The 27424-nt window shown below is 39.2% G+C and overlaps 1 pseudogene; it reads right to left on the bottom strand.

The window, feature by feature from the left end:
• Positions 1 to 2320: 2320 nt before the first annotated feature.
• On the bottom strand, positions 2321 to 10669 carry LOC144229413 (2-iminobutanoate/2-iminopropanoate deaminase-like; annotated as a pseudogene).
• Positions 10670 to 27424: the final 16755 nt, after the last annotated feature.

Below are 27424 nucleotides of genomic sequence, written 5' to 3'. Positions count from 1 at the left end.
TGACCACTTTATTTTTTAACATTATGGACTAAGTAAAAAAGTTTTTGGGGGGCACCTGGGTGGCTCAGTTGGTTAAGCATCTGATTCTGAATTTCAGTTCAGGTCATGATCTCATGGTTGTGAGATTGAGCCCGGTGTTGGACTCTGCACTGAGTATGGATCCTGCTTAGGATTCTCTCTCTCTCTCTCTCTCTCTCTGCCCCTCCCCAGCTTGCGCACGCTCACTCTCACACTCTCTCTTCCTCTATCAAAACAAATAAATAAACATTTAAAACAATTATAAAATTATAATGTATACTATACTGGAGTAAACAGGAGGGGACCTGGAGACATTTATATCGTGTTTAGTGAAGAGATCCATTACATTTATATGAAATAACTATACATTTTGTAGACATTAGGTATTGAGTGTGCTTAAAATTTTCAGATAAAATGTTTCAGGGCTTTTAATGAGAAACCTGTCTTGTTTCCCTGAACATAACATTTTAAAATTAGGTTTTATGCTTTCAATGACTATATTTAATTCCTTATTACTATTAATTAATTAATACTATAATTATATTAATTAATACTATAATTAATTAATATTAATTATAATAATTAAAATTATAATATTTTAATAATGAAGATAATGATCTCTTCATTTTTCTTGATAGTCACCGTCAAAGAAAAATTTTGTTCACATTTTAAAAGTTAAAGCCATTTACTTTTTTTTGTGTTTATTTTTATTATTAAAAATGTTTTTTAAATTCATTTTTGAGAGAGACAGAGTACAAGCAGAGGAGTGGCAGAGAGAGAGAGACACAGAGTCTGAAGCAGGCTCCAGGCTCCCAGCTGTCAGCACAGAGCCCTACACGGGGATTGAACTCATTAAGGGCAAGATCATGACGTGAGCCTAAGTAGGATGCTTAACCGATGAAGCCATCCAGGTGTCCCTCTCACTTTCATGTTTTATAGTAAATTATTTTATTCTTCCTAATAGGAAGCAAATCTCTTTGAAGACTGAAACTGTGACTGAATCCATTTGTCTCCTAAGGCACTGGATCTGTAACATACTTAGCACTCCACGGCTATTTGTTGAGTTGAATTGAACATAGGTATGAGAAGGTACTAAGAAGAAGATACTAAGAACATCAGTACTAAGAAGTTTCTTAGTGATTAGCTCAAGGTTATAATGGGAAGTCAGTTAATCTATTAAACACATTGAGGAAAATTTGGCTTTTATAATTTGTTTTATAATGTAGTGCAGATAAGCAGAATGGAGTATTTATTTATTTTTTCTTCAAAAACAATGCCGAGAGAGTTTTGCAATTAGGTTCACGATCCTTCAAATTCAAATGATTTTTAGGTTTTGTTGTTGTTGCTGATATTATACCAGGGAAATCATGTGTATTTTTCCACAAATGAGGTTTTACATGAGGTTCCAACATACACAACAAAGGCAGAGCAGCCTCGGGTGATGCACAGGCCAAATCTGATCTTTCCCCACCAACTTGTGGGCTGTCAGCACCTGTGAGGAACCTAGGGCCCCATGGAACACAGTTTGAAAATGGCCACCGTGGCATTTTCACTTGCGAAAGTTATATCTCATTGGGTAAAAACACGGCAAGTCAGACGTGCAGAATCTCAGGCCCCATCCTGGATCCACTGTATTGGAATATACTTTTTAAGAAGATTGCCAGGTGATTCTTACAGGTGCTAAAGTTTAGAAGCATTAACTTAGAGGACTTTGGGGATGTTAGGATAGGAAAGGGGACCAAATATAAATTTGCCTATTATAGGTACGGGAAATAAGATCGAATAAATTGTGTCTGTGAGAAAAATATGACGCTGGGGTCGCCTTTCCTGTATGATCGTGGGTGAGGACCGGGCACAGGAGAAATGTGTGCAGTATTTGGAAAGCAGAGAAGCAATGGCCGTGACACCGGGTGATCTGTGATCCACTTCCTCGGGCTGGGGCAGCCCCGAGCCTTGCATTACAGCCGCAACTCCGTGTGCAGCTGCGTTGGACTTTGCTGCTCCTCCTGCAGCTTCTCCAAGTCCTGGGCCCGGCACTCGGGCAGCCCCCAGGGGAAGAGCACCAGGTGCCGGTCTCTGGAGTTGTCCTGACAAAAGATTCATATTCCTGCTCGTCCTTGTGGATTTCAGCTTGTCTTTGTGAGTTCTGGTGGGTCTTCATGGGTTCTTGTTTTTCCCTGATTTCTCCTGCTCTGCAACGAGATCTGACCTAGCTGACCTACACCAATCTGTGCCTGGCCCGCAGAACCAGACACAGCAGTCTTGCATAGACTTCTGCACCGGCGCTCTCTCTGGTTCTGGGTTAGGGATGTTTCTCGAGTTCTTCAGCTACCCCCTTCCGGAGGATTCTTTCGCCAGCATCTCCCACAGTTAAGTTTAAACCCTATAAGGAACCTGTCACCCCATATTAGTCACTGTGGTCCTGGTTCCCCAATTAAACCCTGATACATGTACTGATGCCACGAATGGTTGCTGACATCTGGCTTCCAGGTGTGGCTCATTCAATGCGTCCTTTCTGGGTCCTCTCCTCTCAGCTGCAGGCTTTCTTGAGGCCATGAAAGGGGAATTACTTCTTCCAGAAGAACTTCTAAAGTTTGATATGCTTAAAACAGTTTTTCTTTTTTGGTTTCCTGTTGAGGCACAGAGGATGGTTGAGATGCTACTTAATGCCTCTTTATGTAAATTCATACATACAAGGTGAAAAAAGCACACCCTTAATCAAGGAGCACTAAATCAGAGGAGAATGCTCCAGAGAAATAGGCTATTAGGAGAAAAGGACAGGGGTTATTCTGTCCTCATATCAACCAAGTGTGAGTTTCAAGCAACTAGAAGGCATATTCTCTGTTTTCCTATTTTAATTAATATACAATTTGGTAGGGGAAATGAGGCCATTTTCTACTCCTTCCCATGAATTCTGTTTTATATCTTAGGAGTCTTCTTATACCTTAAACTGAGTTATAAAATTGAAACAGAAGGTGCTAATAGTTTCTCTTCCTCATAATTTAGTGCATTGAATCTGCAGCCAATTATTAATAGCCTCTGGAATTCATTCAGATTTCCAATTTTTTTTTTTTTTACCCGTGACCAGGGTACTAAATAACTCACCTCTTCAGATGTAGGGTTATTTTATCTTTTATAATAAGTTCTAATATTTTTGAGCTAGCTCTTATCTATTTCAGGAAGTTACCTTGGGAGTCATAAATGTACTATTTCCCAGGTCTTTATAGTAGAGTCATATGGAACATGTGACTCTCACTACTTTTCTTCCAAGACATTCTGCGCTGGTGGTACTGAGATAGTTCCAGGGACACTGTTCTTCCTCTGTTAGAATGGGAGCTCCATGAAGGCAGGGACTTTGGTCTGTTCACTGTTGGATCCCCAGTGCCCAAGCCATGCGTGGTGCTCAGGAGATGCTCAATCAAGGTTCTTTTCTTGTGTGCTGCACGTACTATCAAACACATAGTCAGCCTCAAGCACAGATGTCCACAACTTGTTGAGGGGAGTTAGGGCAGGTTTTACGGAGGAGGAAATGTTGAAGGATTGGGTTGTTTGTAATCTATTGATTTGGATGATTCAGTGTAGCATTCTTTATATATTCTGTTGCCCAAATTGTAAGTGCGTTTGCATTATTGACTGTGATAGACTGAATAATTGCTCCCCCCTGTCAGATGTCCTTGTCCTCATCTCTGGAACTTGTGAATGTTACCTTATATGGCAAAAGGACTTTGCAGATGTGATAAATGGAAGATCTTGAGGTGAGATTACCTTGCGTTCTCAGGTGGGCCTGATGTCATCATGAAAGTCTTTGTAAGAGAGAGGTAGAAGATCAGTGTTGAGTAGTAGATGGGGCAATGGAGGCAAGTAGTTGGAGTGAAGCAGCTACAAGCCAAACAATATGGCAGCCTCTAGAAGCTGGACAGTCTTTGGATGGGATTCTCTCCTCGGACCTTCAAGGGATACCAGCCCTGCCAATACCTTGATTTTAATCATCTGCATTGTTTTTTCTCAGACTGATAAACTCTAGAACTATCAGAGAATAAATCTGTGTTTTAAGCCACTACATTTGTCATAACTTGTCACGGCAGTGACAAGAAAATGAATCCACTAATGGTGTTTTATTCTTTGTGTCAAGTGGTTTCTTTGTTTTGTAACTTTTTGTAACTTTGTAAATTATTTGGTTGTCCTTAAATTTGCAAGTGAGGTAAACATTTAAAAAGCCAACAATTAATTGCTAGTTTTTCTACAAGCACCTTTATTTCTTATTCTGAAATTCTTTAAAGTTTCATGAAGGCAATTTCAGTATAAATTGATTATAGTTTACTTTTTAAAGTTAGATCACACTAGGTGATCTCGTCATTCAGGAACACATCTCCTCATATATTTACTAATTGTTTCCATAATGACTTTCCCTTTATTATTTCCCTTATTCCTCACAAAACCCTTTAAAGGTACATATTAATTTTCTCATCTTTCAGATGAGGAAACAAGAGAAATTAACTTATCTTGCTTAGGATGAAATTGGATGAAATTAATAGGTATTTTATGAGAAGACCTTTGAATTCAAATCTACCTGCCTCTGAAGGATGCATTATTTTATTCTGAACCCAGTGGTAGAATATAACAAATCAATAAAGTGAAACTTTTTAATGTTTATTTATTTTTGAGAGAGAGAGAGAGAGAGCATGCACCCAAGCAGGGGAGGGCCAGAGAGAGAGAGGGAGACACAGAATCCCAAGCAGGCTCCAAGCGCTGAGCTGTCAGTACAGAGCCTGACATGGGGCTTGAACCCATGAACTGTGAGATCATGACCTGAGCCCAAGTTGGATGCTCAGCCAACTGAGCCACCCAAGGTGCCCCAGTAAGGTGAACTTTTAATATACAGTTGACCCTTGAACAACAAGGAGATTAGGGATGCCAACTCCCATGCAGTTGAAAATCCACGTGTAACTTTTGACTCCCCCAAAACTTTACTACTTATAGGCTACTCTTAATAGAGAGCCTTACTGATAACATAAACCATTGATTGACACTATTGGTTACACATATTTTGTATGATGTATGTATTATACTGTATTCATTTAATAAAGTAAGCTAGAAACAAAACTCATAAGGAAGAGAAAATACATTTACAGTATTGTGTATTCATTAAAAACAAATTCACATGTAAGTGGATCTGGGTATTTCAAACCTATATTGTAAAAGGCTCAGCTGTATTGTCTTCTGTTTGAAAAACAGAAGAAAATATTAATAATTGGAATCTGCATTGTTTTTCATAGGAGACGGTGGCTGTTCTATAAACAGGGCCCCTGATGCACATGTGTGTTGGCATGAGGTTTAGATCATATCTACCAGACAGAGCCAGTTTCAGGGCTGTCAGTAGGGTGTAGTAATAGCCAGCAGTTCAGGGGTGTAGTCATGTCAGAGCAAAGATTTGGAAAAGAACAAGGGAATTAAGCCAGGAAGATGGATGTTTTCACCCATCAGATTAACAAATAAATCCCTTGAAGGCAACTCTGTGGAATAAATGGATAGTGTAAACTGATGAACTTTTTAGAAGTCAAATGGGTAGTGGTATATCAAAATGTAAAATGTACACACCTTGATCTAGCAACTTTTACTGCCAGGATTTGATTCTTTCAGTTCTCCCAGGACCAATGGAGCAAAGTCGAAGGCTAATCGTTCCCCACAACTGAGGCAAATCCCATCTGATGCCCCATGGAAGCTTTCCACTCTGGCTGGTGGGAGCGGATACTGTTCCAGGTCCTGTGAGTGCTGTGAGTGCTGTTCTCTTTAATCTTTCCAGGTGGTTCTTTTTCTGGCTTCAGATTGTTTGCTCACATACAGGTGCTGATCAGTACTTAGCTGAGTACTTGAGGAGGACCATCTGCACATTCCCAGATTTCTCTCTCCAGTTAGAAGAGTTCTTTAACCCTCTACATGGCCAGTTCTAGCCACCTTCGTCTCCCCAGAATCTTGCTTGCTTCTCCTCAACTCACGGAGACCTTGATCTCAGGTTGTGCCTTCCTGCATTGGGGTCTGGAAACTCTTAAAACAGTAAACTGGGACAGTCTCCATGACATTTATTATCTCTTAGGGATCACCGCCTTTCACTGTCTGATGCCCAGTGTCTTTAAAATCATTGTTCCAAATAATTTCATTTGGTATTCTTGGTTGCTTTAGGCAGGAGGGTAAATCTGATTGGTTTTCCCATCTTGGACAGAAGCGGAAGACTATTGCTTTTATTTATTCATTCATTAATTTTAAGTCTGCTTGTCTATTTTATTTCCATTAGAAAAATATTATGTATTAAAATTTTGGTCTGCTTTTTTCTTTACTTCTACCATTCAAACTTCAGTACTTCCATTTTACTCAAGTGAAAGCAGAACTAGATAGCTGATGTGAGAACGAAGTATTTCACATCACTAAATTTTTAGGATTTAATTGAATTAGGTGTGCTCTTTATTATTTGTCAGGAATAGTGACTCATCTCTCGTGCATGTTATTTCCCTTTACTATTGTTTCTTGGAGTAAGTATGTAATGAGTATCTCTTTTCCCACATGCAGTAACATGAATGGGTTTTTTATAATGCTGGTAACAGGATTTGTCCTCTAATCTTCAGGTCATGCTCAATTCCCTTTATTATATGGTATTTTCATAATAACTTCAAGTGTTTTAGTCAGACGTGCACTTTTCAACATCAACTGTAAAAATTAAGATGTTAAGTTAAGAGCATTATTATGATTCCAGACTAAATAATGCTGGACCCACTTACAGGCGATGCTGTTGTGAGAGGTCCCTGGACAGCCACTGCTTCAGTCTCCACCCGGCCTCCTTTGGCAGAACAGCAACCCAGTAAGCAGCTCTATCAGGAAAACTACTCTTGAAATACTGTTTGTGGGTATCATTGACAGTTTTGAAGTCATTTATGCCAGCCAGCGGAACAGTTGTCTTTACTGTATTAGTGAAGTCACAGCCTGTGGCTTTCAGAGTTTCACTCATGCTGATAAGAGCTTCTTTAGTTTCTTCTGCCATCCCTCTTGGCACCAGCTGTCCACATGAAGGTCTGTGCCTAGCTGTCCTGAAATGTAAGTGGTACTGTTGACTAACACAGCTTGACCGTAGGGAACAATGGCTCCTGGGACTTTCGCAATGCTGATCACCTTTCTGATCAAAGAGGCATGGCTAACACTGCCGTCTTGCTGTCCTTCCAAGAGAACAGTCCCGTACACTGTCTCTCATAGCATCTCACCTGAAAAACCAGAAGACTATTGCTTTTGTTCTCTCAGTTAAGAGTCGTTTATGTTTTTCCTCCCACTCTCTTTTGATTTGAGTTTTCCTTCTCTTCCCGTATGTTCATATCTTTTGTTTCTTAAATTCAATATATGAGTGAAATCATATGGTATTCGTATTTCTCTGACTTATTTCCCTTAGCATAATACTCTCTAATTCCATCCATGTCATTGCATATGGCAAGATTTCATTCATTTTGATGGCTGAGTAATATTCCATTGTGTATGTATAGGTATAGATATATCTTCTTTACCCATTTATCATAGGGTAGTTTTTTTCTTGACTTTTTGAGGACACTCCATACTGTTTTCCAGAGTGTCTGCACCAGTTTGCATTCTCACCAACATGGCAAGAGGGTTCCCCTTTCTCTGCCTCCTCACCAGTATTTGTTATTTCCCACATTGTTCATTTTAGCCATTCTGACAGGTGTGAGACGGTAGCTCATGGTGGTTTTGAATTGCATGTCCCTGATGGTAGGTGATGTTGAGTATCTTTTCATGGATCTGTTAACTGTCTGGATGTGTTCTTTGGAAAAATGTCTATTCATGTCTTTCGCCCATTTCTTCACTGTATTGTTTCTTGGGTGTTGAGTTTGAGAAGTTCTTTATAGATTTTGTATAATAACCCTTTATCAGACATGTAATTTGGAAATACCTTCTTCCATTTTGTAGGCTGCCTTTTAGTTTAGTTGGTTGTGTCCTTTGCTGTGCAGACGTTTTTATCTTGATGAGGTCCTAGTGGTTCATTTTTTTGCTTTTGTTTCCCTTGCCTCCAGAGATGTGTCTAGTAAGATGTTGCCGTGGCCAAGGTCAGGGGTTGCTGCCTGTGTTCTCCTTTAGGATTCTGATGGTTCACTTTCTTACATTTAGGTCTTTTATCCATTTGGAATTTATTTTTGTATATGGTGTAAGAAAGTGGTCCATGTTCATTCTTATGCAGGTTGCTGTCTAGTTTTCCCAACCCCATTTGTTGAAGAAACTGACTTTGTTCCATGGGATATTCTTTCCTGCTTTGTCAAAGATGAACTGACCATTTCATTGTGGGTCCATTTCTGAGTTTTCTATTCTATTCCACTGATCCGTGTGTCTGTTTTTGTGCCAGTACCATACTGTCTTGATGATTACAACTTTGTAATACAGCTTGACCTTCAGAACTGGAGGTCTCCAGCTTTGCTTTTCTTTTTCAGGATTGCTTTGGCTATTCGAGGTCTTTTATGTTCCACACAAATTTTGGGATTGTTTAGGCTCCATGAAAAATGCTGGTAGCATTTTGATAGGGATTACATCAAAAGTGTAGGTTGCTTTGGGTAGTATTGATGTTTTAACAATGTTTGTCCTTTCAATCCACGAGCATGGAGCATTTTTCCATTTCTTTGTGACCTCTTCAGTTTCTTTCATAAATGCTCTATAGTTTTCGTTGGAGGGACATATTTTGGGGTGTCAGGATATAGGTGGGGTGATATTTGCAGTTGAGATTCCGGTTTGGTGTGCTTTACTTTCCAAATGAGCAGGTCTGGGTAAGGGTCAAGGCGCTGACAATGTGGGAAGGGAACCAATATGTTTGGTTCTATAAGTTTCAGGACATTGTGCATTTTGTCTCATTTCAGCATAATGGTTATCTAAGACCCTCTGAACAAATCCTCATTCCATAAAGCATACACCTGAGTCTTTTCCTATGTGGTTTGATATAATCACTTCCCTTAAGGATTAACTGCTTCAATGGTCTTTTTGGCATACAAATAGGCCTGCTCACCAACTCTTAGTAATTTCTCAAGTCCTATTATCTCTTTCAGTCTCAGAACAAGTCCAAATTCCTGCATAAATCAAACACATAATGTTTTATACTTTATTCTAATATCTCTACATTGCCAATTTTCTGGTTGGATTCATTTAAATTTCAGCTAGAATTAATGTCAGACACAAGCAATATGCATGTCCAGCTGGGGTTCACAGATAATTTCTGAAAATTTTTTTGAAAATTCTTGCCTTCTCTGTGTTTCTCCCTCTGAAGATAGGAAGTAAGTTTTCTCGGTGATATCTCAGTTTGTGTTGCCGTTGTGACTTTAAATCAAACCTCGTTTTTGACTTTTACAGTCACTATAATATGTTGTAAAATTATATTACATTTTTGAAATTTTCCAAACTTGTTTCTGACACAATCCTTTCCCTTTTGTTATGGGCTAATGAACCTAAGCATCCTGTTTGGTTTGTGAATTTTATTCAAGGATATCATATGAGAAACATAAATGAATCTCTCAAGTTTGTTTCAGACCCAAGGCAATAAAAAATCTTGTTAATTCATAAAAACCCTTTTCAGATCATTTCTCCAAAAGAAGAAGCCCTGCTCACCCCAAAGAAATAATAAATTACCTTTTAGTCAGCTGCAAATGCATATAAACAGATCTAGTCAAGAATTATCCTGGCAGAATAGGGTCAGATTTTTCTCCGGAAGATTTCCTTTTATTTCCACATGACACACTTACATGCTAGGGAAGTTTGAACAGTTGTTTGGGGTGAAATGGATTGAAGGAACCCCTTGGCACACAGCACTGCTTTGCCTTCCTGTGAAACCTCACAGTCGCACCAGCTCTCCCTTCAGGGCTCGTGTACATGTGAGAACATCTGCTGCATGTCTGAGCCCAATCACGGGACTCAAACCTGGGGCCTAATTCACTGCAGACAAATATAACTGTATCTCTTATAAACAAATACTGGTTAGAATGGATTTCCAATACTTTGTTTTTCAAGACGTGTGTTTATTTCATCTGTATTCTTGCAATCTGTTCCCCAGACAATTCTTTGTTATTTTAGTCACTGCCTGCCAGAAACCCACTTGACCAGTGAGGGGGAAAATTTTCTGCTGAAGTCTTCAAGGTTTTTTTTTAGATGAACTTATTTGTTGTCACAGAATTCGTGAGTCTGATTTTTCCAAGAAATTTACGTCGGATACAGAGAGAACCAGGTTTCTTACCAGAAGTATTTAGAAACTTATCTATTAATTTTTAAAAATTTATTATTTATTTTGAGAGAGAGCACAAGCAGGGGAGGGACACAGAGAAGGAGGGACAAAATCCCAAGCAGGCTTCACACCACTAGCACGGAGCTTCATGCCGGACTCAAACTCAGGAATGGTGAGATTATGACCTGAGCTGAGATTAAGGGTTGGGCACTTAACCAACTGTGCCACCCAGGTGCCCCTTAACTAGTTAGATACATTTCGATATGGTTCTTTAATAAGAATCTTACAATGGTGCAGTGCCACCCTTAGAACTGGGCAACTGGGGCCCCTGCTCTGGATGCCCTGCCCTCCACTCACCACTTCCTCACTGGGCCAGAACACCTCCAAATCAGGAGTTTCCATTCTCCTGCCTCCCCACTTCTACTCCTGCATCAGGCTGTCCAGAACCATGGAATTCCCTGTGCAAATGTGGGGGCTTGCATACACGTCATGCATACATGACTGCTCAGGAATCTTCCTTCAGTGGATCACCAGAGGCCCACCTGAATTTCAGCTGTTCACCCCTGTGGCTGTAGGCCAAGGAGCATTGTTGGGGGGAAACATGATCAGACCCTGGGAATGTGGTATGGCTTCTCCCTAGATGTGCACTGAAGTCCCCTGTGATACCAAGTGGAGCTGGGTGGTTGGAATTGCAGGGACATAGGAACCATAGTTCATGTTCCTCCTGGGCTGTAAATGATAGAAGAGGGCCTTGACAGAGAAAGAAGAAGTCGTGAAAAACTGAACATCGTGTAGTTTTTCTCAAAGACAGTGTATATAGAGTATGCAAGGGGGCATGTACAGTAAGAGATGACAAACCAATGGTCAAGGGCAAAGGAGCTTTATTTATTTATTTATTTTAATGTTTAATTATTTCTGAGAGAGAGACAGTATGAGCAGGGGAGGGTCAGAGAGAGAGGGGGACACAGAATCTGAAACAGCCTCCAGGCTCTGAGCTGTCAGCACTGAGCCCGACGCGGGGCTCGAACCCACGGACCGTGAGATCATGACCTGAGCCAAAGTTGGATGCTCAACCAACTGAGCCACCCAAGCGCCCCAAAGGAGCTTTAAATTATACAGATTGAGATTGTTTTGGTGCCTCCTTTCACCTGTGCACCTCTCTCCTACGTCTTGGGGACTGGAATGTTTCTACTCAAGGTGAGGAAGAGCAAGAGGCATGCTGAAAGGCCATTGCTGGGTTCAGGTCACCATCCCATTGGAGCAAAAGGGAGACTGGTCATTAGTGGTAGGGGGAGGCATCATGGAATTAAGCAATCAAGGGTTCTATGTGCATCAACTGGGAGAATGAACAAGGGTTTAGCAGTACAGGTGCTAATCTTAATTTTCCTGTCAGAAATTAAGGTGGGAGGCTTAAAATTTTTTTAATGTTTATTTATTTTTGAGAGAGAAAGACAGAGTATGAGCAGGGGAGGGGCAGAGAGAGACACACACACAGAATCTGAAGCAGGCTCCAGGCTCTGAGCTGTCAGCACAGAGCCCCATGCAGGGCTTGAACCCATGAACTGTGAGATCATGACTTGAGCTGAAGTCAGAGGCTTAACGGACTGAGCCACCCAGGCATCCCAAGGTGGGAGGGTTTTTACAGTAGTAGGGAACTAGGTTTACTCTTCTGCTTAAACGACCTAAAACTGGATAAAATACACTAAACAATGGTTTATCAAGACATAAAATATCCAACAACAAAGGATAGGATTCCCTGAGAGAGGAGAAAGAAGTGAGGTGAATCCTATGATTGCCCCAGTTTACCACTTGAGAGTTTCCAGGCCATGGCAGAAGGAGGAAGAACCCAGATGAATGTCAATGGTAGCTCTGAGTTGAGGAGATGAAGCTGAGAAATCAGGTGGGCTAAGAGGCTAAAATGTACAGGGCATTATGCTAAGTGAGATAAGTCAGACAGAGAAAAGCAAATACTGCAGGATATCACTTGTAATTGGGACAGAACAAAGCTGACCTTGTAAAACAGAGTAGAATATTGGTTTCCAGGGACTGGGGGTAGGAGACCTGGGGAGATGTTGTTTAAGTATATATACTTGCAATTACTGCATCAGTTCTGGAGACTGATGCACAGCACTGAGATTGTATTCAATGATGCTGTATTATAAACTTCAAAGTTGCTAAGAGACTAGATCTTAATTGGTTCCCACCACAAAAACTACTTGTGATATGATGGAGGTATTAGCTTACACTACAGTGGTCATCACATTGCACTTACATAAATGTAAATTAGGCACGTTGTACACGTAAACTTACAGAGTACTATATGACAATTTTATCTCAGTAAAAAAGATGTAGAGGGCAGGATCCCTGAAAAGGAATTTACAGAGAATTTAAGAGTTCTGCAGAGGCTCCTCTGAATTCTTCAGCTGAGTTTGGGACAATGCCTATGTGTAAGGAAATTACCTGAGGCCAAGGAGAAAAACAACACTCAAAAGGTTCAGAAGGAACAGTCTCCAAGTAGTCTAGATAGTCATTTAAGAGACAGAAATTCTGACTGAATAAAAGGCAATGTGGTTGTAAAATGGTACCTTGATAGAACAACTAAAACTTTTAATATTAAATCAAATCTTTATTTGCCTGAATTAAAAAAAAACACAACCATTAAGTCTGATGGTAAAAACAGATTTACGATCATCGGGAAGATTTGTATAGTTTTATGAAACTTGTATAAAAACTGTATTTCAACTATTTCTGTATTCTGACAAAACTAATTACATATGAGCATTAAAACACCTTTTCTCTAAATTTCTTTAATTCTCATCCCAAACTGTGGATGAATAAATTCATGCTATAAAAAATTCTCTATATCATATGCCATGGAACGTACTGTTTTCATGGCATAGAGGTAATTTTTACCTGTAAAAGGCATAGTGAATATTCAGTATGGTCTAAATAAAAAAATGATTTGTTAATTTTTTCTGGAGTCTTCTGGAGTCTATGTTTAGTCCTCTGGACCAACATTATTTATGAATTGAATTCAATATGCAGATAGGCCAGGGCATTAAACATTAGTTGGGAATCTGCCACAAGCCAGGGACTATTCTAAAATCCTCCCAATAATTCAGTGATACAGGTACTATTATTATTATTCTCTTTCTTACAGATGAGGACACTGAAGTCCAGAAAGTTAATTAATCCAATGTGCTCAGGGAGCAGCTCAGCACGAAGCTCGTGCATTCTGATTGAAGGGCAATTATCCTGACCTTCAATTTTATCATGTTGGTATTTTTATTGCAGTCTTTCATGGTAATGTGAAAAGAACAAATTTCTTATACTTAAATTGAAATTATTTGTCAACCAGTATGGCGAGTGAATTCTGAATTAATCTCTTCAGACTGGGGTTCCTCTTGCCCTCTTAGTGGTGTGCTCCATTGGAGGAGGTTTTGTTGGGTCAGCACGACTCATATGAGCCTCAGCAAGAGAGCCAGCAGGACGTGACTATTTCTTTTTATTCAGATCCACATAAACAATTCCAGAATTGTTTATTTAAAAATCATGACTTATTTTATTTTTTTACTAAAAATTTTTTAATGTTTACTCATTTTGGAGAGACAAAGAGATAGAGTGCAAGCAGGGGAGTGTCAGAGAGAGAGGGAGACACAGAATTTGAAGCAGGCTCCAGGCTCCAGCTGACAGCGCAGAGCCTGATGCAGGGCTAGAACCCATGAACGCCGTGAGATCATGACCTGAACCAAAGTCAGATGCTCAACTGATTGAGCCACCCAGGTGCCCCTCTAATGACTTATTTTATTTTATTTAAAAATGTTTTAATGTTTATTTATTTTTGAGGGACGGAGACAGAGCATGAGCGGGGGGAGGGACAGAGAGATAGGGAGACACAGAATTTGAAGCAAGCTCCAGGCTCCGAGCTGTCAGCACAGAGCCTGACTCAGGGCTTGAATTCATGGACCACAAGATCATGACCTGAGCCAAAGTTGGGCGTTTAACCCACTGACCCACGTAGGCGCTCCTCTTATGACTTATTTTTAAAATGTTCATGGGTTACATTCAAAATAAGATTTTATTTCTGTAATACACACATTAATTTCAACATACTCAAAAACTTTTAGTGATAACTAAAGTATGTAGAATGCTGTTTTAGTCAGCTTCGACTGCTATAACAAACTGCCATATACTAAGTGGCTTAAATAGCAGTAACTTATTTCTCACAGTTCTGGAGGCTAGAAGTTCAAGATCAAGTTGCCAGCATGGTCGTTTTCTAGTTGAAGATTCTTGACTTGTAGATTGCTGCCTTCTTTCTGTGTCGTCATATGATTGGGGAGGGGAGAGAGCAGACTCTCTGTGTCTTTTCTTCTAAGGACACTAATCCATCATGCAGGCCCAGTTGTCATGACCTCATCTAGACCTAATTGTCTCCACAGATGCCATCTCTAAACAGCATCACCATAATTTTATTTTCTTAATTTTTCTTTTTTTTAAAGATTAAAATTTTTTTTTAATATTGTATTTATTTCTGAGAGAGAAAGAGAAAGAGAGAGAGAGAGAGAGACAGTGTGAGCAGGGGAGGGTCAGAGAGAAAGGGAGACACAGAATCTGAAACAGGCTTCAGGCTCTGAGCTAGCTGTCAGCACAGAGCGCGAGCAGGGTTTGAACCTACAAACTGTGAGATCATGACCTTAGCCGAAGTCAGACGCTTAACTGACTGAGCCACCCACGCGCCCCATGTTAATTTTTCTTTCCACGAAGAGATTTCCTTTTATTTTAGTGCTGTTACAGAGAGTAAGTTGGAAGTAAAAACGTTTAGATGTAGGAGGCTTTTCTTTGTATTTTATGTAAAATTTTGTGATCTGAATCTTTGTGACTTTCTCATTTACAGCACATTACAAAAAGCATATACATTTCAAAAAGCTATCAGTCTCAGTGGTTCCTATGGACAATATATTCTGGATAAGTGCCACATGGTAATATGACTTTAAAAAAAGCAATATCACCCCAAAAATGATATGGTATCCAAAAGAAATCATATTGGGAAGCACAATCTAGCAGTGGAGGATAGCGTCACCCAGAAGATGGGCAGTGTGTGCACTAGATGGTTTAATTATTGATCTCAAGTTAGTTTGCCAAACATTTCTGCAGGGGTCTTCTCTCCCTCCTCTNCATGACCTACGCGAAAGTCGGACGCTTAGCCGACTAAGCCACCCAGGCGCCCCTGTAGTGTGAAATTTAATAGTAACAGTTTAATTCCAACACAAGACTTGCATTTGCAGGACTGTGAATTAGCTTCACAATTACCCAGGAGACACTATTTTATTTATTTTTTAAAAAGCATTTATTTATTTATTTTGAGAGAGAGAGAGGAGAGAGAAGAGAGGCAGAGAGAGAGGGTGAGAGAGAATCCAAAGCAGGCTTCATTCTGTCAGTGCAGAGCCCCATGCAGAACTCGAACTCACGAACCACAAAATCATAAACTGAGCTGAAATCAAGAGTAGGATGCTTAACTGACTGAGCCACCCAGGCACCCAAGACACCTTTGTAAGAATGACACCTTTTTAGGAACTTATAACTGTCACAGAATTTTCACATATTAACATGGGTTTGAGATGGACTAACAGCTCAGGCATTAGACTCTGAAGCCCAAGCTTTTAACCACTAAGTTAGGGTTGATTCATTCTGATATGCATACTTATTCAGGGATAATCCTCTGACATTCAGGTGGAACTTGACCTTGGATTGTCCTCCTCTCGTGTGAATTGACTATCCTCGTTCTTAGCCATTGGCTGGTTCCATCTCCAACTTCCTGGTCAAAGAAGCCCATGCAGTAACTCATTATGAGAAACTGGTTGGTTATACTATTTCTCTCTCCAGATGAATTAGAAGTTTTCACCCCTACAGTTGGCTGAAAACAGAAAATTTGAAACTATAAAATATCAAGGATCCAAAGGCAAATTGTTTTAGTTATTCTGACTTGGAAGCTGTTCTGGAACATATCTTCAAGTGACAAAAAATCTTTACTATGGTCAGATGGAAATTTTAAGGCATAAATTTAAGGCTGGTTTTAATATCTATTGCATATGTACTTTTCCTGTAGTCTCAGAATTGTGGCTGAAAATCAAAGCTGAAGACACAACAAGGCACTAAATATTCCTAAGGATTAATGGCTGCCAGGGCTTACTAAGTGGCATTGGTCCCTTCCATCACCATTAGTTACCATCTCTTTTACACCCCCCCCATCCCATTTCCTCCTACTGCCCCAGAATTTGAGGGAGGGAGAACATTCATAATTTATGACTGGAGATTCCTCCCTCTATTCCGTTGGAGGAAGAGACAGTGTTGCTTTTCCATCCATGGAGCCAAGTGAGTCAGCTGCAATAAAATTTTCATGAAGATTGGGAATGTCTTGAAAATGGGGAGACTGACACCCCATTCCTCTGGATATTTATTTAGCTGCAGACTCTGGAGATCTATTCTGTTGCTACACATGTGGCATGGTTTTGAAAGGTATTAGAATATGCCACTTCAAAATATGCCACTTTGGTGTAAGAATTATTTTGAGCTAAAGGCAACTGAGAATCAACAGATGCAGGGAGAATTCTCTGTTTTCCACTTATCTGCTTAAAAGAAGAATGTACGTTTCCCTTTTAGGAAAGTTTCTTCCCATGCCCCCTAAACCCCCTCCAGGGTGAGAAGAGAATGTCTTCTTCTGTAGATGAGGAGTGGATAGCAAGATGAGTTTGCAAAAACAGGTCTTGCTAAAATACCACTTATCATCCATTAGTTACCCCATATATTTCCTAGTCATTTCTCCATAATTTATCATCCCTTGAAGTCAAAACCCTCTTTCCTTTGTTAAAAGGATATATAACCTCATGATTCTAACCCTTTGAGTTTCATTTCTTTCCTGTAAACACCTATACACATAAATATTAATAAAAATTGTGTGTCATTTCTCCTGTTAAATCTATCTTTTGTTAGTTTAATTTGCAGGTCCTCAGGCACTTGACATAGTGGGTAAGAGAAAGCTCTTTTCCTTCCTAACACTTTTCAGTTCTCTCTCATTATGGGAGAGAAGAAGGAAGTACTTGGCTGTGTTTCCTGATGTTTGAAGACATGTTGTGATGAGGTTGAATGAGATAAGTTGCCCCTTGGAGGGGCCCTTGGGGCCTGGGAGGATTTCAGACAAGAGAGGTCCAGCATGAAACGACACATGCACACCACTTAGGTAAAGACTGCCACATCAGGGGAGGCCACCGGTACCAGGTGGATCAACCTAAACTAGAAGTAAAGCAGGGATCCTCTCAACCAACACTGTGGAGACACATAGGAGGATTTTGTTACTCCCTATTCCCATTTCCGTTTTATCCCCAAAACCAGAATAGCAAATGTCCATAAGAAGGAATAAAAAGAGGTGTCTCAGAGATAAACCACACACCTTCCCCACCACTTCAAACACTAAAGCCTACTTGGAGTGGGGAAGGGGGTAAGGGAGGACAGGAGCTTAGAGTCAAGTGTGAGATTCAAGTAAAAAAAAAATAAGTGACATCAAACCCTAATTACTAGAAAAAAAGATTGTTTTAGTAACTGAACATGGTTATGGAACCAATGTAAGACACCATTAAGGTAGCAATCACCTGGCTGGAAAAGCAAATTTGATCTAGTATTGCTGGGGTGCATAGTTGGAAGAACAAAGTCATTGCATAATTAAACTCCAAACCTTGAGACTCCTCCATCAGCAGGTAAATTTATGAGTGAATTGTTTTTCTCAGCAACTTCATGTAATTTTCTTTATGAGCAAGCCTTCAATTGCTTTTTATGTTATCTAGACCAAGGCTGTCCGACAGAACTTTCTGTGCTAAAAATGTTCTCTGTTTGTGCAATCCAATACAGTATCCAGGAAATACATGTGGCCATTGAGGATTTAATATGTAGCTTATGAGATAGAAGAACTGAACTTTTAACTAAAAAATTTTAATTTTAATTTTGATTGAAATTTAAGTATTAATACATCATATGGGTAGTAGCTAAAGTATTAGTGCAGTGGGTCGAGAAAATTATGGTAGAGGCAAATGTAAAGGTAAGGAAAGTTCTATGTTAATAGGTGTTTTTTCTTTCCTGTGAGTTTATTTATTTATTATTTTCCAAAAGAGTAGTATAGAAGCATTAATGTATACTAACCCAGCTAGGACTTGTTTTAATCCAGTTTAAAGAAAATCGTGACAATTAAAAAAAATAAGTCACATGTTTAATGACTCATTTGTTAGCTTGAGTGTGGAAAGAATGGAATGGTATGCTTGGATTCAACTCTGCAAAAAACTAAGCCATCTTTATTCAAAGATTATTTCCTCATGGGTCATTTTTCCAGAAATATTTGCTTTAACATTAAAGTTAAAAGTCAAAATTTCTTCCTTAAATTTATGATGTTTTTCAATATCGCTATCTTTCAGTTTGACCATTTATATCAAAGAGTGGCTAAATTAAGGAGTAAAGGAAGCCACATGGAGAGGGACCTTTTGTTTGATTAATTTTATTTTTAACTAATCTCTACACCCAGCTTGGGGCTTGAACTCATGACCCTGAAATCAAGAGTCACATGCTCCACCAAACTAAGCCAGCCAGGCAACCTGGGGCAAGGACCTTTCTAGCCTAGGAAGTCTTCATCATGCTTCTGTAAGAATCAGGATGGAGAAGATGGTATTCTGCTCTGTTTCCAATGGAGATAAATGAAAGCTATGTTCTATTCTCTCTTCTTACCAGTACAAAACAACGATCTGGCTGTTATTATTTAGATTAATTTGCACCGTTTTGTGATAACAAAGAGAAAAGCAAACAGCTTCTTGGTACCAATGATGCGGTGGTACTATCACGGATTAGGAGGAACCCATCATCCTGTTTGCCTGCTGCTATTAAGGGAACTAAAATAAGTTTTCTTGACTAATGAAGCCCAACATTCAAATAGTGAATATTTTAAATATTTTTATTCAGTAACTTGGCTGTACATTTTAGGGGGAACTCATTCAGGTTGGCTTTTTGAGAGTATTGCTGCTCCAAATCAGTTATTGCCAGCAAGGGTCCCATGTGGCTGCCAGCAGGCCAAATTCTGCCAGGAGACTGGCTGCCACACTATTTTTGTATTTTTGTATGTGAATGCTGTTAGGTAAGCGTCTCCAATTTGCCACTGTTCACACGGGGCCCTATTGCACTCTTAGGGACAGCTAGGGCTTTTTATTTTTTATTAAAAATTTTTTTATATAGTTTATTTATTTTTGAGACAGAGAGAGACTGAGCATGAGCGGGACAGGGGCAGAGAGAGAGACACACACACAGAATCTGAAACAGGCTCCAGGCTCTGAGCTGGCTGTCAGCACAGAGCCCCACGTGGGGCTCGAACCCATGAACTGTGAGATCATGACCTGAGCCAAAATTAGACGCTTAACCGACTGAGCCACTCAGGTGCCCCAGGACAGCTAGGGCTTTTGAGTTGACAAGTTTTATTCTATTCAAACTTCTATGGTGAAAGCAGCTCATTGACAAAACAACTATACCCTAAAAGATTTCCAGGCCCAATCATCGACATCGTGCTCTCTGGGGCTCAGCTTAGTGGTTAGGTAGTAAAGTAAAACTTGGTCCTGCTGTCAGGCAGTACTGGAGCTCCCAAACTTTGAAGTCCTGCTAATTTACAATTAAAGGAAGAGATGTTGGAAAGAAGCCATACATGGGACCATTAGGGTAAGGTCCTCTAGGTTCAATTCTTGAAGCAACTTAGATCAAAAGACATCTACTTGGACTATATTAGCTTTTCCTATAAAACTGTTTCTGCCGAAATAAAATTTAGTATTGTGCCTTTGGCTTTTTAAAGAAGAAAGACACTTTATTGATCACTGTCTCATATAAAGACACATGGAATACATTTCCTTATCTCTAGTACGAGACAAGACGTTTGCTTCTTTTCAGTTGGTGTGCTTCCTTTTATCACGCAGTGAGAATTTCCTCACCTGCAATGTTTAACTTTTTAACCTTGCTTGTCAGAATATTGAAATTAACTGAAAATTAACTGATGGCTTCTTCCTTACACAGTTACTCTCTTTCTTTGCATGTTTTTCCCCCATCTCTCTTTTACCTTTAATGCTTTTCTATATGAATATATAAGAACTTACTGGTAATCAGTTTCAATGACCTTTGGAAAATATATGCCTCTAAAAGTTCAAATAAATTATTAATCATGAAGCAGAGCCATATTTAAATATGCCAAGTAGCTTTCTTAAAGATTCTATGATTTTTTTTGTCTTACTCTTTCTTTTTTAAACAAATCAAAAAAAGTATAGAAAAATCTAGTATTTTAGAATATAAATTTTCTTAAGGAAATAGAGATGTGCCAATACCTAACCAGATATATTCTTTAACTGCTGTTTGTAATAAGGGAACAAAGACATATCTATCTGTATTTATAAAGCCAGTGGCAATCTGTTAAATGTATTAATGTGTATCCATGCAGTGGAATACTGTGCAGTTTGAAAAGATTGTTTTACAAGTATATTTGTTAGAAGTTGTTAGAATATTGTGATTGGAAACAATACAGTGTTGATTTTTGTTGTTGTCACTTTTTTTTTATTTTGGCACAGAAAAATCTGAAACTATAGATACCAAAGAGTTAGCAATAATTGCTTCTGGGCAGCTGGAATGATACTTAACATGTATTTGATTTTTGCCTATTTGTATTTTGTTTCTTTACTTTTTCTAAAATAAACATGTGTTACCTTACAACAAAAGCTAACATTTTAAATTAAAAAAAAAAAAGGCCCATGGTTGGGGATTTTTTGGTCAGAGGTGTCTGAGATGGTTAAAGGAACACAAACTATAAAGACTGGTCTATGCCAGTGTGTCCGTAAGATGGGGCCCAGGGAGGAACTTCAAAGAGCAGCGTACAGATGAGCCAGGTGCTTTGATCTTTGCTTAGGACTCCCCTGAGCACCATTTAACTCCTCTTTGTTAGTGTCTGCTGATAAGAAGACAAGATCAGAGGTCCACCTGTTCAGCAAAGCAGCTTTGATTTGGCAGAGGGGGAAATCAAGGGATTTTTAGTGATTTGACCCATGGATGGTTGATTGTCAATGTTTATTGATTGACATTCCTGAGAGATTTTCAGAGGGGGACATAAAATAATTCAGTTAATGTCTATAAAATAACCCCCTTTTCAGGTAGAGGCATTTATGGATTTAGAATAAATGGATTTAGAATTTAAGAGTGTCAGAGGAGGAAAAAACCCTTGATGCCAACAGCAGTGCAGGAGGAATCAGTGTTGACCTATTAGAAGCCAGTCCTCTTATAAGTTAGCTCATTTAGAAGCTGGCTCTCCAAAGCTTTTCAGTGGGGTCTTTCATTCTTTTTTACTTTCTTCTGATTCTTTTCAAGCATGGGGATTTTATAAATTCCCTGCTTCCACTTTTCCCCATGACAATTTGTACCGAAACCTGAGCCTTCCATTTCCAGAGTGGAGTCACTTTTAAGAAACAGGTCTCTTGTCATTTTCCAGAAATGGCAGCTAATCCTGACTCAATCTTTAGGAGCACTTTCAAGGTATGGTTTGCCCTGCAGTCTGCTGGAAAATAAAACATCGGGCTTGTGGATGGTGCCTGACTGATGTTCAGAGTGTGAAAATAAAGGGAGCCATTTGGAGAAGTGCTCTGTTCATGCAAAGATGGAGAGAAATGTGCTCTTCCAACCTGTGAGGTACCATCTGTCTATGGGTTTATGTGGTCATAAATCAGACTGAGATGTAACGATCTCTGCAGCAAAAACCTCACTTGGAATGAATCTCCCACTAGCTGTTCCCGATATGACCATTAAAGTCTACCTTCTCTGGCAGTTTATATTATTATGCCTTTGCTAGGTAATAAGAGGTCTGAAGAGACTGTGTCTTTGATTTTTATTCCTTAGAGTGTCTAGTATAGTGCTTTTCATCCTGTTTGTATACAGTACATGTTTATTAAAATGACTCTATTAATATTTTCTTCTCTTTTAAGCTAACAAATAAAAACTGTCAGCTAAAAATGTTATTGGTTCAAAATCTTAAGCAAAAAAAGTTGATATAAATTTGAAAGGTTGAAATCAGAGTTAGGGACTGGTAAGGCAAGTTAAATGCAAGGGAGAGTGAATTAAGGAACTGAATGTTTTGGTGACAACTTAGCTGAGATCATTGATCATGCTGTCCAGGCTGGAAAAGAAAGTAAGTGAATCCAAGAGGGGCCAAATGGGCTGAAGATCTTGAAAAGGCTCAGGATCAGTGGGTTTGGATGATGATGATGAGTGGTAACAGTGGTAAAAAGGAGTTCAAGGGCTAGAAGCAGAACAAGTTATCATCAGTTTTGAAACAAGCTCAAAAATACGGCTAAAACATTTTTATTTATTCATTCATATAACAGTGATTTCTAGTAGCTTACTATTAGAGCTTACAGGATTTTTAGTTGTTAAGTCAGAGAACATTGGCTGGCAAAATGTTAGAAACTTTTATGTGCATCATGATTGTGATTCTAAAAGAATTTTCTGAAAAGCGGTTCCAAGCCAAACCTTCTTTGTTTCCTTGTGATAGCTACCTCATTCTAAAAGGAAAGGGTCTTTTCTGAGTGTTTAATGTAATGGAGTCATTAGTGTCTCATGCCAAAAACAAAAATCCTAAATTGGTTACATTTTTATGTCAGATTTGAGAAACAGATATTCATATTTTTCCATTTATGACACTCATTCCCAAGTCACTACACTAACTTTAAGATTGAGACCATGTTACTTTAACAGAGACTCAATCTCTGATCTAACCACCTGGAAATGAGGACAAAGGACGGGATATTCATACCTATTTGACTTTAATATATTTTCAGCCAATTATCGAGAGGGAGAATTATGATTTTTTCTCTCCTGTGAGTTTATTTCTGTCTTCATTTTAATATTAGATCTTCTTGGGAAGTAGGCAGAGAAGGCTGAAGAAGTGAATGGGGACTAAAAGTAGACTTGAGTATGGCAGGGATAAGAGAGTAACCCTTATTTGGTACATCAAGAAACCGATAAAAGTTATCTTTCATTTAAAAAAAATTAGATCTTCATAATATATACTGTGGTCAAGAGATTGCTGTCAAGTTGGTGTAAAGATGCAAAATATGAATCAGAACTAACTCTTATACGCCAGCATTTATTTAGTACATGTGTTGATTATAAAGTATATCTTCTATGGAGAGTACTGCAAAGAACTGCATCATGTTCAAATATATTGTGACAATGGGGAAGCGTGTGTGTTTGAGGTGGTGGTTGGAAAGGAAAAATGATAGTTTTAAAAAATATGCAAGCAAAGGGACGCCTGGGTGTCTCGGTTAAGCGTCCAACTTTGGCTCAGGTCATGATCTCATGGTTTGTGAGTTCGAGCCCTGTGTTGGGCTCTGTGCTGACAGCTCAGAGCCTGGAACATGCTTCGGATTCTGTGTCTCCCTCTCTCTGCCTCTTCCCGTCTCGTACTCTTTCTGTCAAGAATAAATAAACATTAACAAAACAAGATTTAAAAATGTGCAAGTAAAGAATTGNGAACCCACGAACGCGAGATCATGACCCAAGCGAAAGTTGTACGCTTAACCGACTAAGCCACCCAGGAGCCCCAATGCTGTTAATTGAACTTACTATATCTAATTTTTGAGTGGTAGTTTTCCTACAGAAAATGGTATTTTTGCATTTAACAAGTTTATTCTTACAAACTTCTGACAATGTGTATGTTAGCAGTGGATTTTCAAATTCCATAGGAATTTAGAAATATTCAACATTACTGATGACAAGAAATGCATCAAAAGCAAAAACAGTTTTAAAGGAAAATAATAAGGGTGCCTGAGTGGCTCAGTCGGTTAAGCATCCAACTTCAGCTCAGGTCATGATCTCCCAGTTCGTGGGTTTGAGACTCATGCCGGGCTCTGTGCTGACAGCTCTGAGCCTGGAGCCTGTTTCTGATTCTGTGTCTCCCTCTCTCTCTGTCCCTCCCCTGCTCACGCTGTCTCTCTTTCTCAAAAATATATAAAACATTAAAAATATTAAAAAATAAAGAAAAATAATATAAATCTCATATATTTTACATTTTCTGTTTGTAACTGTTTATTCCTGGTATCTCCAGAGTAGTGTTTGATCTTTTTCTTTGATCGAATTTTCAAGGCAACTGCTGCAACAGCAGCAATGAGGAGATGGTGTGATTTCAGAGGTATTGGTGAAAACTTTAACTTACGCAGGGTTTTTCTCTCCCAGAAATGTGATGCCAGAAATATTCTTAACCATACCTCTTTTATCTCTTTTTCTGTTTGAAAAAATTGCATCTATATATCAAAAGCAGTTTATTTTTATAAAAAGTTTTTTAAAATTTATTTATTTTTGAGAAGCGGGAGGGGAGAGAGAGAGAGAGAGAGAGAGAGAGAGAATCCCAGGAAGGCTCTGTACTGTCAGCGGAGAGCCTGATGCAGGGTTCAAACTCATGAACTATGAGATCATGACCTGAGCTGAAATCAAGAGTTGGATGCTTAACCAACTGAGCCATCCAGGCTCCCCTTAAAAGTAGTTTAAATGATCCTTTCTCATAGAGTTTCTCAATCCTTTCTATTGAAAGTAAGATGTGGGAAGTCTGCATTTGCATTCTTAATGATATTGCCCCCATGGGAGTGAATATTGGCCCTTGGGTAGGTGAGGGTGAAAAAATATTGTGACCCTCCAAAGCCGGACTCTACCAAACAAAATTTTATTACTAAGTATTTAATTTCATGAGAGAGAAGGGAATTAGTAAAAAAAAAGTCTAAAAAGGCTCCTTAAGGGTGATAATGAACAAAAAGTTAAGAAAGACTGCTGTACATTAAAAAGTATGTAACGCATACTCTGTACTTCTTTGTCATTTCTACGATCTATATATCTCCAGCAGGCTTGAACCATTTGTGTGTGTGTGTGTGTGTGTGTGTGTGTGTGTGTAACACTGTACTGAATTTATTGTTTTCTTTATTGTAAGTAAATTTACTTTATTTTCAAGGCAGGGGTCATCGTTATATTTCCTATATGTGACATCTTTTGTGTATCATCTCAAACATTCTTGAACTTGATTTTAACTCAAACTCTATCTTACAGTCTTCAATGTCCCCAGGGTAGATACCTGAATAAATGGTCATAGGTTGAGAATGGCCTACAGGAATCATTAATATATTTCTTTGCTGTGGTGTTGGAGGGTCCTTGCTCATAGGGTTTTAGCTCCAGTCAGTGTTTCCAGTATGGTTATTGGCTCAAGTTCTGAAAGTGGGCAGTGGATCCTGATTTATATTCAGGGAAGCTGCCTTCCGCTTTCTGATCATCCATGCTTGGTTTCAATTATATAAATCTGTGCTGTTCAACATGGTAGCCAAAGATGCATTTTAAATTTTAAAAGAATTGAAATAAAATAAGATAAACAATTACATTCCACCATTACACTTGTCACAAATACAAGATCTCTTTTTTGAAAAATCTTTCCATTAAATTACTGGCAAAAAGGGAAACGCTGAGCTAAAAAACTGAGATTTCCCTGTTCACTCTCAACTAAATTCATAACTTTCAGATGGCAAAGAAAAAATGTCTACTCTGTGCCCCAAATGGAGTCTTCCCTGCGGCAGCCCAGCTGCTGGTGTTTAACCAGCGAGCTTGGGAAGGTGAGTAGTTGCTCCAGACAAGGGTTTCCTGCCACAGGCTCCTAACATCCTAGCAGTTTGTTAAATGTAAATGCTTTTTAGTTTCTTGTCTGCCTTCAGCAATGTCCAATGCTATAGTGTCCAATAAGTTGTTTTAAGCATTTTCCCCCAGCTTTATTATTATTATTAATTTCTTTATTAAAAATTTTTTAATGTTTATTTTTGGAGAGAGAGAGAGTGAGAGAGAGGAAGAGCAAGAGCACAAGCAGGTGAGGGACACAGAAAGTGAGAGAATCTGAAGCAGGCTCCAGTCTCCCAGCTGTCAGCACAGAGCCTGATGTGAGGCTTGAGCTCAATAACTGGGAGATCACGACCTGAGCCGAATTTGGACACTTACCCTACTGAGCCACCCAGGCGCCCCTCCCCCAGTTTTATATAATTCTTTAGAAAGAGAAATTATTGAGCTCTTCATGCTCCCCAAATCAGAAGTGTCTCCAAGGGTATGGGTTTAGTTGGTACATCTATTAACATCTAGTTAAGTCACCGTAAACATGAGCTAAAAATGCCATTCATACAAGGATCTATTAAATATATAAAATAAAATCATGTCACTTTTCGGGCAAAATGTTTTTTTAAAAATGTTTTTAATGTTTTATTTATTTTTCTTGAGAGAGAGAGACAGTGTGAGTAGGGGAGGGTCAGAGAGAGAGGGAGATACAGAATCTGAAATAGGCTCCAGGCTGTGAACTAGCTGTCAGCACAGAGCCCGACACGGGGCTCAAACCCACAAACCGTGGGATCATGTCCTGAGCTGAAGTCGGACGCTTAACCAGCTGAGCCACCCAGGCGCCCCTCTGGCAAAATCTTTTAAAATTACCCTACTTACTTTTCCCAGAGTAGAATGTCATGTTCTTTCAATGGTCTACCAGGCTCCGCATGATCTGCTCTCCTCCTCCACAAGACTTCCACTTCTCTACGACCATATTTTCTATAAATATGATTATGGCTCCCTCTCCTCCAACCACACTAGCCTCCTTGCTGTTTCTCCAAGTGCCTAACACAACTCCCCTCAAGGCTTTTTTCACTTGCTGCTCTTTTGCTTGGAACATTCTTCCCTGAAATATCTACATGGCATAATTTTTTACTTCTCATCAGTGAGTCCTTTCCTTACTACTATATACAAGACCAACCAGCCTCTAGCTCAGCACTCCCTGGCTTTTTTCTTTATGGCACTTATTACATCTGCCAAAATAGATATCCTTGGATTGTCTACACTAATATAATGTCCGCTCCTCTTTTTAAAAAGATTCTTAAAAACAGCTTCATTGAGGCATAATTGGCATACAATAAACTGTACAAATTTAAAGCATATGATATAAGTTGAGATACAGGTATATAGACATATCAGAAATTATCACCATCATTCAGACAATAAATAGAGAGAGGGTTAAGATGGCGGAGGAGTAGGGTGACCCTAAGC

The sequence above is a fragment of the Crocuta crocuta genome, unplaced genomic scaffold (genome assembly GCF_008692635.1).
Source record: "Crocuta crocuta isolate KB4526 unplaced genomic scaffold, BGI_CrCroc_1.0 scaffold422, whole genome shotgun sequence".
Taxonomy (NCBI): Eukaryota; Metazoa; Chordata; class Mammalia; order Carnivora; family Hyaenidae; genus Crocuta; species Crocuta crocuta.
The sequence above is the reverse complement of the archived record's forward strand: the minus strand, read 5'-3'. Positions and strand labels throughout refer to the sequence as shown.